Here is a 15,589-nt window from a genome sequence, read left to right as displayed (position 1 = left end):
AAAGAAGTACAAGATCTTAAATATATACAAAATAGGACAAGTGAGAATGAAGAAATATATAAACAAGGACGCAATAAAACTAAAGATATAATAAGAAAGGTTAAAGCAGAGTCAGGGGATAGATTTATAAGCACAATAGAACATGATGTTCATGGAAGACAAAATTTGGCATATAAAATGGTAAAACACTTGAATAGCACCGAGAAAGACACTTCAAGAATAAATATAATAAAGGGAAAACAATGGAAAAAAACATTATGAAGAATTGTGGAAAGACCCAACATATCAAACAGAAGAGATACAGTTAGTGACATAGATCCGATAACGAAGGAAGAATTGGAAAAGGCATTGAAACTACAAAAAATAGGAAAGCAGTAGGAATGGATGGTATAAATGCAGACTGATTAAGTATGGAGGAAGTTCTTTAAAAGACAGGATACTAAATTTATTTAATAAATGTTGGGAACAATATAAAATACCAGAAGAATAGAAGATAGCAAAAAATATTTCAATATATAAAAAAGGAAATAGAAATGATACAAAGAATTATAGAGGGATTAGCATACTAAATACAGTATATAAAATGTATAGCAAAACAATAAATAATAGAATTAAAATTATCTCTGATGAAATATCAATAGAAGAACAGGCAGGTTCAGAAAAGGAAGATCAGGTACAGATAATATATTTATATTAAAACAAATAATAGAAAAACGAAAAGAGTTTAATTTAGAAACGCATTTAGTATTTATAGATTATGAAAAAGCATTTGATCGAGTAAACAGACGAAAACTATAGGACATATTGAGTAATAAAGGGTACCCAAAGCATCTTACAAAAATAATACAGAGTTTATATCAAGGAACAAAAATAGTACAGGTAATAAATTAACAGAAGAAAGTATAATAAATCAAGGAGTTAGACAGGGATGTAACTTGTCACTAACGCTGTTAAACATATATATCGAGGATATGATATGTAAACGGAAAGAAGAAATTAATACAGGTATATATTTAAATACAAAGAATAGGATTAATACCCTGTTATTTGCAGATGATCAAGTAATTATTCAAGATAGTGAAGATAATTTACAGAGCAGTATTTAAATTAAACCAAATAACAGAAGAATATAAAGTTAAAATATCAATGATGAAAATTAGAACAATGGCTTTTAAAGGAAAAAATACGCTGAGAACAAAAATAGTTATAGAAAATAAAATATTAGAACAAGTAAAACATTTTAAATATCTAGGATGTGATATAACATATGATGTCGAAGAAGATCATCATCATCATCATCAGCCATTTTCAATCCACTGCAGGATGAAGGCCTCTCCAGCAACTTTCCAGTTCCTTCTGTTTTGAGCACTGGCCATCCATTTACTACTCAAAAAGTCATGAATTTCATCTATCCATCTCCGCCTTTGTCTTCCAGGTTTTCTTCTAGCTCCTCTTGGGTACCATTCTGTTATTTTCTTAGTCCATCTGTCATCATGTCTTCGAGCTATGTGTCCTGCCCAAGACCATTTTAGTTCTTTAGTTTTGATAAGAATGTCCTTTACTTGAGTTTGCTGCCTAATCCATGTGTTTCTCTTCTTATCTAACAGTCTGATTCCCAATATAATTCGTTCCATTCTTCGCTGTGTAGTTCTTAGCTTCTCTTCCATTCTTTTGGTGAGTGCCCAAGTTTCACTTCCATAAGTCATGGTGGGGAGTATACATTGATCCATTATTTTACGTTTCAGACAAACTGGGATATTGCTCTTCAGTATGTGACTATATTTCCTGAATGCTATCCATCCAAAATTTATTCTTCTCTTGACTTCCAGCCATTTATCATTATTACAGCTGATAACTTGTCCCAGATAAGTATATGACTCCACCTTTTCAATTACTGCTCCTTCAATCATTATTTCCCTTTCCGTGGCATACTTGTTCATCATTACTTTTGTTTTAGCCATATTCATCTTTAGTCCAAAATCCTTACTAACTGTGCATAACTGATTAAGATTTTCCTCTAATTCTTTGGGATCGTGGCTTATGACCACAATGTCATCTGCAAATCGTAAATGGTTTAGGTACTCTCCGTTCACATTGACTCCTTTCTGCGACCAGTCTAATCTTCTGAAAGCTTCCTCAAGGGCAGCAGTAAACAGCTTCGGAGATATTGTGTCTCCTTGTCGAACTCCTTTCTCGATTTTAAATTTGCTACTGTCTTTGTCTAGTCTAATAAAGGATGTAGCACTCTCATATATTTTCTTCAAAATCATAATATATATGGAGTATCTATGCCTTGTCTTTCCAGTGCCCGAAACATTGCCTTATGCTGTATGGAGTCAAATGCCTTTTCATAATCCACAAATGCCAGGCATAATGGTGTTTTATATTCATTTGCTTTCTCCATTAGCTGTGATATTACGTGAAGGTGGTCCATAGTTGAGAATCCTGTCCTAAAGCCAGCTTGCTCTTTCGGTTGATTCTCATCAAGTATTCTTTCTAATCTGTTAGTAATGACCCTTGTGAACAACTTGTAGATATGGGATAACAAGCTAATTGGTTTATAATTTCCAATTTCTGATTTATCTCCTTTCTTATGCAGCAAAACTATGTTTGCATTATTCCACTGCTTAGGCATCACACCTTTTCTAATGCACTTTGTGAAGAGCCTTGCCAGTTTTTGTGTTATGTCTCTTCCTCCCAATTTTAACAACTCTACAGTAACTTCATCTTCCCCCGGGGCTTTCCGATTCTTCATTTTCTTCAATGCATGTTCTACCTCATCAGGAAGAATATCGGGTATGTCGTATGTATTGCTACTTTGCAATCCATGTTCCCCACTGCTGGTATCATTCCCTCGCTCCTTGTATAATTCTCTATAGTAGTCTTCTGCTATTTGAATTATGCCTTCTCTGCTCTTTATAAGTACACCATCGATATTCTTCAGTTTCAGTATCATTTGTCTTTCTGTATTACTGCTCATGGCTGCTTATTTAAATCCTTTGTTTTCCCTTAATGCTTGTTCTACTTTTCTTGTGTTAAATCTTCTTATGTCCTCTCTGAGTCTCTTTCTAATGGCTTTGCATAACTCAGTATACTCAATTTTCTTCCTGTCAGTGTTTTTCTTGACTAATTTTTTCTTCTTTGGATTTCTGTTTCCCTATAGGTTTCTTGGGCTTTATCACTTTCAGAAAGTTGTAATATTCCTCGTCGATATCTTGGTCCTGAGCAGTCTGCAGAAGATCAAACTTGTTCTTAAGTTCCAGTACATACTGCTTTTTCTCCTCCTCTGTTATTTCAAAGACCTTTGTATTATTTACTCGAGTCAGTTTTTTCCTTTCCTTTCCTACATCTATATCAAGTGTACATCTTACCATTCTGTGATCACTTCCAATTTACCTTATTCAGGACGGTAACATCATTCACAATATATCTTCTGTTAGTGAAGATGAAGTCGATTTCATTAGTTGTTAATCCATTTGGACTCTTCCATGTCCACTTTCTGTTCACCCTTTTCTTGAAAAAAGTGTTCATTACTGACATTCCTTGAGATTCTGCAAATTCCACAAGTCTTTCACCTCTTTTATTTCTTTCACCAATTCCAAAATTTCTTATAATTCCTCTTTCTGCGCTGTTTTGACTTTTTCCAACCTTAGCCTTGAAGTCCCCCATAATAATATTGTAGTGGGTTTTCTGCTCATCTAGAAGACTCTCAATTTCTGTGTACATTTCTTCAACCTCTTCATCATAATGGCTCGATGTTGGTGCATAAATCATTATAATCTTTAGCTTGTACCTCTTAGAAATCTTGAGTATTAGTCTTGACACCCTTGGTGATGTACTTTTGAATTCCAAAATGTTGTTTTTAAAATCTTTATGGACCAGAAACCCAACTCCACCTTCACTCCTTTCACTGTTTCCATTGGTGTACAGCAGATTTCCACTTGATAAACTTATAAATGATTCATTTCTTCTTCTTGTTTCAGCCAAACCGATGATATTCCAATTCACATTTTCTAATTCCTTTTCCAGCTCTAATATCCTGTCTTCACCGATGAGTGATCGTACGTTATAACAGGCCAAGTTCAATTTCCGTGCATGGCAGCCTGGTCGTACCCAGAGATTCTTAGCACCCTCTGCTTCCACCCTGATCCTCTCGCTGCCGTAAGAGGGAGAGTGAAAGCTGCTGGGGACTGAGGGCCATTTGTATTGTTGTGCTCTCATTGCTGGAGGGTTTGGTCTTTTTCTCTTCACGCTGACCAGGCGTCTTGAAGAGAACCACTCTACACGTTCGTTGCCACCTAAGTGACGTAACAGGGCTTACCATCGAGAAGGTGTGCATGAGTGGATTTTAGGGAGGCAGGCCAACCGGACTTCTCCTAAATCTTCTGTAATAGAGAGATATTGGATCCAAGTCGAAGAAGATATGAACCAACCAAAAATTCGCGAAATTTCAAAATATATGTGGAACAATAAAAAGAACTCTGGCTAAGAAAACAAGGAAATAAACACAATTGAAATTTTACAAAGTAATGGCAATACCAACACTTCTTTATGGTTCTGAAACATGGATACCGAAACAAAGAGACATTAATAGAATACAAGCTGCAGAAATGAAATTTTAAGATGATGTACAAAATTAGATAAAATACCAAACGTAAATATTAGAAAGGAATTGAAGATTTACTCAATTAATGGAAAAATTATAGAATATAGACAAAGATGGAAAGAACATGTAGAAAGAATGGAAGATAATAGATTCCCTAAATTAGGTTATACATATAGAGCAAAAGGAAAAAGAGACAGAGGAAGACGAAAGAAAAGATGGGCAGACCTCTTCGAGATCGGAACAGGCGGATTGCCTAATCCATGAAGGAAGATAAGATAAGTTATTATAATTGTATTTTTGTAATTTGTTATTATAATTGTATTTTTGTAATTTGTTATTATAATTGTATTTTTATAATTTGTATTTGTTTTTCTTACTAATAAAATTAATTATATGTTCGAGTATGTATAATATTGCAATCAATAACATGGAACTGTTTATGACAATTTTTTCATCATACATCATTTTAAGAATCCTAACAATCGTGGAAAGCTAAAAAAAATTTCAGCCCGCGTGTACCTCACAGACAAAGGCCACAGGCCAAATAAATCACAGAGATTTATTTGGCCCTCCATTTAAAAATGATGCCCACTCCTTCTCTAGACAGATTGCATTTAAAATCGATTATCCGAAAAAAACAAAGTATCCTAAATAACCCCGATCCCTATATGTTTCGAATAATCGGGATACTGTACTCGGTTAAGCTTTATTAGACGCATCGCATTTTGTTCTCATGAATGAAAGAAGTTCAAAATTGAGATTATAAAATGAATGAATATAATTTTATGAATATATTCTCTTTGAAACTAGAAAGTTTCAAAAATAAAAACTCAAGTTCCATTCCTTTCTTATATTGCAATCAACTCCCACTGGCAGGAGGACTGACCAGTAAACACTTTTTTTTTTTTAAAAAAAACAATAACCAATTAAAAGCAAGCCTGTTATTAATTTATTTATTATTAGTGTTGTTTTTGTAATAGGACAAATAAAATGAGTGGCACGTGTCTGTCGAGTTCAAGAGCCAGAACAACCACTGAATCAGGTCATTGTCAATGGCGATTACCTACTATAAACCGTAACAACGTTAACGAAACCTTTAAGGCCACGAATATTTATGAACACTCCTACGGTGCTTTGTACGCTAACTCAGATAACCTACTTATCGCATTTTATTCCGAATTGTCACATGTTCCACTGCCTTAGACTCTTCGTACTACTTTAAGTTTGCCGTTGTGTCACACTTGGAGGAGTTTTCAGTTTTTGTAACTGTAGCACGCTGCTTATTCCAAGGCAAAAAGTGGTGTTTTGAGAGCTCGGAGATGGAAACTGAATGCTGTTCCAGTTCTTCATTCAACTACTGTCTTATTTTGACTAACATAATAGGTTAGTGTAAAAGCATCATTTTAACGTAGCCATCTACCAAAGTAGTAAAATTAATTAATTAAATTGGCATCGTTTTGGTTATATCTCATATTGTGAATGCCTCCACAACGAGTTGCCATGGTATTGTACTACATCGAATAAGTATCACTGCACACCATCAGACACTACACACCATCATATTGTGACGTTATACTTCATAACTGGGTTGTCACTATTGCAACACCAGGGTACCTGCCCACCCACCGAAGAGGAGCCAACAAGCTTTGAAACGGTGCCGTCTGGGGAGCCTGATGGCCAATGAGTTTCCTCGAAGGTAACAACAATCTTCTCTACTGGGGAAGCGTTGCCTATTCGAGGAATATATGAGCTTTGAGTGTGAGTTGAAGGAGCAACTGTCCCTTTCTTCCTTCTACGGCATTTCCTTCCTCTACATCTTTACCTATTTTATAAGTCTAATAGGGATAGTATGAGGATAACCAAGAACTTTATCCCATACCATATTTCAAAACGGTGCTGTCTGGGTGGTGGTATCCGCTGAGAATAAATAACAGTAGTCTTCTTCATTGGTGAAGTGTTACTTTTTTGAGGAAGTAAAATACCATGGAAACTCGTTGTGAAGGTATTCACAATATGAGATATAACCAAAACGATGCCAATTTAATTAATTAATTTAACTACTTTTGTAGATGGCTACGTTAAAATGATACTTTTGCACTAACCTATATTTTTGTCATTCTACCTCGTAGCATGCGGCCTTTGCCCTTAAATATTTTATAGTCTGTCTTATTTTGTTATTCCGTTTCGTAAGATTTTCCATTTCGAGTTCTAGACATAGTAAGTATTCCAAATTTTTGAACTTCGGTTGTTCTCACTTCTTCTCATTGTAAATGGCATCTTCTCTCCTGCTTATCCGGTTCTTATTAAAGAAAAAAAATCCCAGTTTCGCATCGCAGTCGAGAAAACGTTGTAATCATGAAGCAATTAGTTGAGGAGGACTATAACGAGTTGTCTCGCGAGAGTCGAAATAGGGAAACTATTTTCTTATATTGTTATTCCGTTTTGATTGGATTTTATAATAAAATAAACAAAGCAATGCAGCAGCGTTAGTATTATTACAGAAGGCACCTTGCAAGCAAAAAAATAATGTTGTTATTTGTTATCCCAATGTTGTTATCTCTCTCTCTCTCTCTCTCTCTCTCTCTCTCTCTCTCTCTTTCCCTTGCGCCAGGTTTAGATGGGGTTCTCTCAGATCCTTTGTTTCCGGGTTTTCGCCATTCACGGCCACGTAACCAGCATTTCTATGATATATAAAAATAAGAGTAAATATACAGCTGTACGAACCTATTTTATTTGCTTCGTACTCGCGCCAAGGCTTTTTTCCCCTCTTTTTCTCACGAAGAACCATTTCAAGTACATGGCCGAGGTGAGTGTTTCTCTACACACCTCAGATCGCAACTCGGAGATGGTTTATTCTCCGATGGAGCCTATCTCTCATGGCTACTCTAAACACCTCGTGTAGTTTGGCATTACAACATGCAAAATGGAATGACCTGCAAGATTTTTATTCTTCTTTTCCTTGGTCTGATTACTGCTTCAAACCTTCTGATTTTCTCAGATCGTGTCAGTGAAGTTATTCTTGTAGGGTGAAATTCAACACGCCACTTTAAAATCTCGTCCTTTATCTAAACTTTGGTTCCCAATAAATGTTCTAAGGTTATTAAAGATAAGAATGATGCATAATAGAATTGGTTTGCATCAAAATCTGCAGGTTCATTTTGCGTATAAAGCAAAGCTTGCAACATTTGTAAATTAATTATTAATCAGTCCAAACTACATTTTGAAAAGCTAAGAGTAGAAAACTTGTTATTTGGTCAAAAGGTAGGCGAGCATTCCGATCTCTTGCCAAAGCTATTGGCCGCAACTTTTTCCCTCCTCTCTATTCTCACCTCTTTCAAAACCGGATTGTTCTATTTCGACTTCAGCCAAAGATAAATCTGACCTACTAGCATCCTACTTTTCTTATAACTCGTGTATTGATGATCTTGGTAAACTACCTCCTACTATTCCCAGTACACTCCGTTCAATGGCTCCTGTGCTTTCCGTAAAAAGGAAGTCAGAAGAATTTTGAACAGTATTGATGCCAAGGAAGCACCGGGTCCTGAAGATATTTTGGTAAAATTCAAATTTTGAAACGTCCTAAGTACATACCTAATACATACTTAATTTATTATTAAACAGTAAGCACGTTACAAAAAAGGTTAAAATTCATTTATTTCGTTGGAAATTATTTGTAAATGACATGAATGATCCAACACTAGTGAATATCGCCATGTTCTAGGTATATGCCTCTTCTGGATTTCTGCTCCTTCAGGTATTTTGTAAGAACCAGTAGGAATCTCGAAGATATGGTGAATGAAGATCTTGAATAATCTTTGATGAGACTTTTCAATCGGTCTTGAATAATCTTTGATGACACCTATTTCACTTTCTTTCGTTTTCCCTTCTGCTTGAAAATTTCCTCATATTAAGCCAGTTCCTAAAAAGGGTTACAAATCCCTCCCATCCAATCACTGCCAACTCTGAAACTTTCCATCTGATCAATGATCCCCAACATTAATTTCGTCAGTGTCGATCCATTGGTGATACTAGCTTGTGTTACTTATCTACGGACAAATTCAGTGAAAAAGTCTGAATCTCAAGTAGTTGTCTTGATATTTCAAATTCGTGTTTGGATAAGGACCTTCCAAATAAACTTCAATCTTATGGATTACCAACTGTTTTTTGCAATTAGATATCCAGTTTTCTCTCTCACTACTCACTGCGGGTGATGGTTCTCTATCTTCTAACTTTTTCACTATTGCTGGTGTTCCTCAAGGTTCAGTTCTTTTTCTCACTCGTGTCCTCTTGCACTGACTAGAAGTCCTATTATAGTTTTTTTGATAATACTACATTGCATTTCATCTTCCAGTTTAAGAAACTTTGCCCTGCACAAACAGTTTCAACTTCTCGAGCCCTCGTGGGTAGTACAGTTGGTAGGATCGCCGTCCTCCCCAACACCGGATGGAAAAGACCTGAGTTCGAACCCCGTCGATGACCGGAGGAATTTTTATGGGTCTTTTTTCTGTTTCAGGCGAGAGTAGCATGGCTTTTTCTACCGAAAACTCTCGTTTTTCGTCGAGCAAAACAGAAAATCGACCTAAAAAAACACATGCAATTTATAGACAATATACACGGAGCAAGATGGCCTTAGTCGCCGATGCTCCTAAAATGCAATAACAATCAACTTTTCGAATATCTGCTACCATTTTTTAAAATGCTGATCTCCAGTAATTCATCAGTGCGGAAAAGATAACTTAGTTAAATAATTTCAATCTTCCTAAAACGCAGTTCTCATATCCCGCAAAAAAAGATTCTTCTGCTCCTATGTTTGTCTTTGACGACACTCAGATTTCTAGACAGGTTAACATATTTCTGTTAGGGATGACCTTGACTACTAATCTCTCTCTCTCTCTCTCTCTCTCTCTCTCTCTCTCTCTCTCTCTCTCTCTCTCTCTCTGTCTAGGCATAAGCACCTCACAAACATTGCTTCCTCTGCATTCAAAAAACTGGGTTTCCGCTTTCGGCGTTACTTGTCTTCTGATCAGCTACTCACCCTGTACAAAGTCCACTCAAGTCCTATTTGGGGTTTTCATAAAAAGAGCTTTACAAACTTAAGGGCGGCTCCGAGAACGTCAGTTCAAATACTAATTCTAAGTTCATTCAGCTATAGCTGATGTGGGAGAAAGAGTGAGGCAATAAAATATGCGCCATCTAAACCAACATCTCCAAATTCTAAAGGAGAACATCCAGCCCATTCTCAAATATGTGAACGTCGGAAGCCATAAAAAAAAAAATATAGAAGTATAGGGCAGAGCGAAATATCTCATAACAAGAAATTCATTCAACTCTCCCACTCTTAATAAAATCACTTTGCGAAACCGAAACTTGAGAAAAAGCAGCGAACATATAGTTATTTCAGTCCCATCTCCTTTAACCGGTTCGCTAACGAAAAACGATCAACTTCTTCGTAAATTCTTTTTGAACAAACGAAAATAGAAGAAAAGAAGTTAACTGATGAATCAATGTTGGCAACATTCATAGATAAGGTTATCAACACAGGAAAACGATACTTTCAAAAAATAAAATAATAATGAAATTAATAAATAAAAAATCAAAACCGGAAAACTTTAAACCACGGAAAAAGATTAGAAAGGTTGTAACAAACCTATACTATTAATAGAGTAATCTGGTTGAACTGTTCAAGGGTTCCATAAAAATATAGAAAATGTGCAAATTATTATTATTAGTTTATTTATGTAATACCCCTCCCCTGTACAGACAGTATCTAGGAGGGTGGCTCTAATACTAATACTGTACACGCGTTTATGTTTACAAGAAACATTTTTAAAACATAGGAGGGGCTAATGCATTACACAGTAATATTTCGAAGAGACAGAAGCGCAGAAAGAATAACACGTGGAGATGATGGAATTTTAATTAATAATTTTATACCTGGCCAACATATATATCGACGATATCAACAGACTTTTTATATTGTTGACCTTATATCTTAATCATCAGGTTGATCCTGCTAGCACGCCACCCAAGACTTTCCATTTAAAGTGAATATCTATAAATAGTGAATTTAAAGATATAAGCTGCTGTTTTGATAATATTTTATAAATATGATTAATGTAAATAACACGTTTTAAATAAATAAGACTAATTTAAATGTTTTAGCAGATGAGACTCGTATGTACTGATATGTAACCTCCAGTGCATGTGGTAACTCGCATCTAAGTATGTAGTTATCACTCTCCTAGCCTATGGCTGTTCAGGGGTGAATCCTATAAGATTAATAAACTGATAATAATAATCCACCTGGAAAAAAAAAGTTTGCGCAGTCCTAAAAGGCTAAGCATGAACGGTTAATCGGAAAAGAGTAAGATACAGGTTATATTTAAAGCTGTGACAAGTATTAGACAGAGTCTACAATAATAGTCCGAGACTTTCATGCGCACCAACCCCGAAGTAAAGAGACACACATGTCATCGGACAAGTAAACTTAATAATAAAGTACATTTATAAGAATTCCCAGACAATAATAAATCAATTTTATGTTCAAACTCCGGAAGTGTCACTTAGAATCGGTAGAGTTTAGAAGAGGAGAGGACACCACAAGAAAAGGCTAACTTGCTTTGTGGTATCACATGAATTCTATGGTGTGCGGAAATAGAATATTCATTTGAGTACTCGGCGGTGATAAGGTTTATATTTAATTTCTATTTAATATTGACGAAAAGTGTCAAAACGAGATTATATGGTGAGCTGAATATCAAATAATATTTCTTTAGAAGGAATTTCATTTGATACTTAAACACACATGCAAGAATTTCAATTGTTGTCGAAGTTGTGCTTTTAAAAAACTATTAGTACTTACCCATTCACAGGAAACGGCCTATAGATAAAAAAAGATCGATATGTAGCGTCACAACTTAATTCCAATAAACGAGATTCATAGAAGTTTATTATTTTCTGTTAATACAGTGTATCCTCTCTTAAAGGTCGCCACGCACAAGCCACCAGTGCTTCTCATACTAACAGAAAGGGGCTACCAGATTCCTGTATCCATTTAGACAGTTTAACCACGGTAACGCCAGGTTCAGGTAGGCTAGGGATGAGTAGTAAAGAGTCTAGGGGTTCTACCTGCCACTATTGACCTAAAGCCTGAGGAGATGAAGCGGAAGCGAGCCTCTTTTGAAGCAGTCAAACCTGAATAGGCTACGCGGAGGAAGGAAAGGACCAGGGATCAAACTGGTCTGAACTAAAAAATCGCGGTCACGAGAACTACCTGGGGAATGTGACGAACAGTCACGATCACTGGAGTGTAATACGTTTGCAAGAGACAAAGGTGATGTAGTTTTCTTCTTACAAGTGGGAGCTGAAGCTCAATCGCATCATTTGTGTGTGCAAAATGTAGAGTTTTTGTGAAAAAATCACCTAATAAATTTGTTAACGAGCTACACTACCCTCGCTACTTTCTTAGGACCGTAAAGGTTTGCAGCAGTCTGTGAAAAATATGTAAATCAAAGATATCACATGGTGTGTGACAATTGTAGGAAAGTGCTATGAAGCAGTGTGACAACTAGCGCCCATATCAGTTTAGAGGCAATGGAAAATGAAGAGGAACTCATGAACTTCCAAGCAGGTATGTCGGAGCTCGGATTTTTCACCTGCTACAGCAGAGAGCACAGTTGCACTTTTGGAGTATTTGAATCTTTAACGAAATGGAAACGCATCCATGAACAGTAGCAAACTGCTGCGGAAAATGTAAGGTGACTTGAGCAAGGTGATTTGACATGTCGAGAGGATTATAAGTCGTAATCATGGCTAAACGACCGAACAATTAACCTCTGCATTTAATGCGAGAGCATCAAAAGACAAGACTACCAGTATTCTCGTCACAACCTCAACAGGCATTCCCCAAGGAGCCGTTCTCTCCAGTACTATATTTTCAGCATCTCTTCAACCACTTCTACAAGAAAATCCAAATCTACTGGCATATGCCGATGATTTAAAGTTATTTATAATCTCCAAAGCCAGTGATGATATTCGCAAAGTTATCAATGATGCGAATTCACAGATTTGTGAAATCATCGAGTACCTGAAAGATCTCAATCTGAATATAAATGCAAGCAAATCTGCTCAAATTACTTATTCCCTTGAGAAACAACCCAACCACATAGAAATAAAAATTGCAGATGTCCCAATCCCAAATGTTTACGCTCACAAAGACCTTGGGGTTGTTTTCGATAAAAATCTCTCCTTTAATACCCACTATTTATATGTTGCTCAAAAAATTCAAAAAGCAAAATGGTTAATCAAACAAGAAATAGCAGCGATTCAAGACAGAAAAACAGTCATTAAGCATGTTCAAAGATGCATCCTTCCCATTCTGTCCTATGCTTCCAAAATCTGGTCTGGCGCTCCTCAAGTAACCGTCAAGAAATTCCTTGCCCTAGAATATTGGGTTCTTAGATGGCTCAATAGTAAGCTTCGTTTTCCCCATACAATATCCAGGCAACAGCTTTATAGAAACCTAAAAACAAAGCCTCTGCAACAGATGATCAACGAGTCTGGAGTCATGCTTCTTGCAAAGTTAATCACCTCTGCATGCGATTCACCAAACTTAGCCAATAAAATAGCTATCCCCAACAGGGAAAATTCAAGAAACCAGCAATTCAAATCCAACCTCTCCAGGCTCAAACAAATGGACAGAATGTTCCCCAATACATCTCTTCACCTCATAAATCATCACAACATTGATTGCAACAGGTTAATCAACTCTGAAGCCTACAGGAGTCAGATCTCCGATAAAATAAAGAAAAATAGTCCAACCCAGTAATTGCAACTGAAAGCCAAATGTCCTGTTCTGCAATTTTTTTTAAATTCATAACTGTTCTGCAATTTTTAAATTCATAACTAAAATTCCTAGGCATTGTTTGTATAAAATCTGCTATGTACATATACTGGATTATTTTATTCATTCCCGTTGTATTTTTACCTGCCCCTAGCCATGTGCTGTGATGGGCTTGCTGTATTTGCAATAAATGAATATTTATTTATTTATTTATTATTATGGGAAGAGCCCTATAAAAGGAAAACAGCACTACGGGAGTAGATCTGTTCGTAAGACTGATGGATCTGGAAAATATCCATTCGTTGGTGCTAGGAAGGAACGCAAAGGATGGACAATTAGGACCCGCTATAACCCAAAGTATGGGTTATAGCGGGTTCAATGAGTCTCTATTGTCGCTTTACGCTCCGAAGGAAGAGCGCACATATGGGAAAAATAACCACATGAGGTTATTTTTCCCATATGTGCGTTGATTCTGTTGTGTAGCAACAGTATACACACTGCTTTAGGAGGTTAATGGTGTGAGGCATGTTTTCGTGGAATATACGTGGTTCTCTGATACCATTGGAGGACACCATGAATCCCATAGAACATCTAAACATCGCTGCTGATCAGACACATCTGACATTTTTGCATGTTTACTCGTATGGAAGGGATATTTTCAGAATGACAGTGCAACCGCCGTGCCAAATGTGTGAAAGAGTACAAGTAAACACATGGGTTGTGTTAGAGTAGCTAAGAATAGAAACAGGTGCATGTATACCTGCGTGTACACCAATGCTAGGAGTTTGGTAAATAAATTTGATGAATTTGAGGTATTGCTCAAAACATCAAAGGCAGATATTGTTGGGATATCAGAGACGTGGTGTCACACAGATATAAGTAATGCGGAACTGGAATTTGGGGAATACAATGTGTATAGAAAGGATAGACAGGACAGGAGGGGAGGAGGGGTTATGCTATTAATTAAGAAACACATAAAGTCCAAGGAAGTGAAGCCAGTCGACATCGATGGACAGGGCAGTGTCGAGTCAGTTTGGTGTGACATAAGCATAGGGAAATCAAAATTGAGAGTAGGAGTGTGCTATAGGCCTAATGACTCTGATGAGTATAATAAGAAATTGTACACGGAAATAGAGTGGGCCAGTAAATCAGAGAGTCTTATAATGGGGGACTTTAATTTCCCAGATATTGACTGGAATTTGTGGGTTGGTCACTCGCACACTAGCAAGGCTTTTGTGGATTTATTGGATGATTGTTTTCTACATCAGCATGTTCATGAGGCAACAAGAGGGAGCAATACTCTTGATCTGATTATCAGTAGTGATTCTTCATGCATTAAGAACCTGCAGATAAATGAACCACTAGGTGGCAGTGATCACAGTGTGTTGAAGTGGGATTTACTCAAGGAGGTAACTACCATCAGAGGTAAAGGGAAGGGTTTTTGTTTTCGTAAAGGCGACTATGATGGTCTGAGACAGTATTTAAATTCTATACAGTGGGACCAACTGATGATGTTACCAACAGCAAACTCAAAATGGGAAGCATTCAAGGAACTAATCTTGGAGGCTACCAGGCTTTACATACCAACTAAGAAATATTGTTCAAAGTTTAGGCCTAAATGGTTGTCAGATGAACTAATGAGACATGTGGCAGAGAAGAAAAATGCATGGGATACATACAAATTAATGGGTGACATGGAAGCCTATGATAGATATAAGTTGGTCTGTAACCAAGTCACAAAGGAGATTAGGCAGGCAAAGGCAGACTATGAAAAATCCTTGGCAAAGGATGCAAAGAAAAACAGAAAAGAGTTCTTTACATACTTGAACTCGAAAAGGAAAGGGATGAATCAGATTGGTCCACTGGATATTGATGGTTCAACAGTTGAGGATCCTGCTCAGGTGGCTAACAATCTAAACGAGTATTTTGCATCTACATTCACGCATGAGGAGTTATTCAGGAAGGAGAATGATGTAGGTAAAGTAAACATTGGCAGTGAGCTGGATGATTTTGTAATAACTGAGAGGAAAGTGGAGGAGAGATTGTTGAGGATAAACATAAAAAAGGCACCTGGGGTGGATGGGATCTATCCAGTTATATTAAAGGAGGCAGCAAAGGAAGTATGCAAACCCCTAGCCATA

The sequence above is a fragment of the Mastigoproctus giganteus genome, chromosome 4 (assembly GCF_048544385.1).
Source record: "Mastigoproctus giganteus isolate SK-2022 chromosome 4, ASM4854438v1, whole genome shotgun sequence".
In the NCBI taxonomy this organism is placed as follows: Eukaryota; Metazoa; Arthropoda; class Arachnida; order Uropygi; family Thelyphonidae; genus Mastigoproctus; species Mastigoproctus giganteus.
This window is presented reverse-complemented; position numbering follows the sequence as displayed.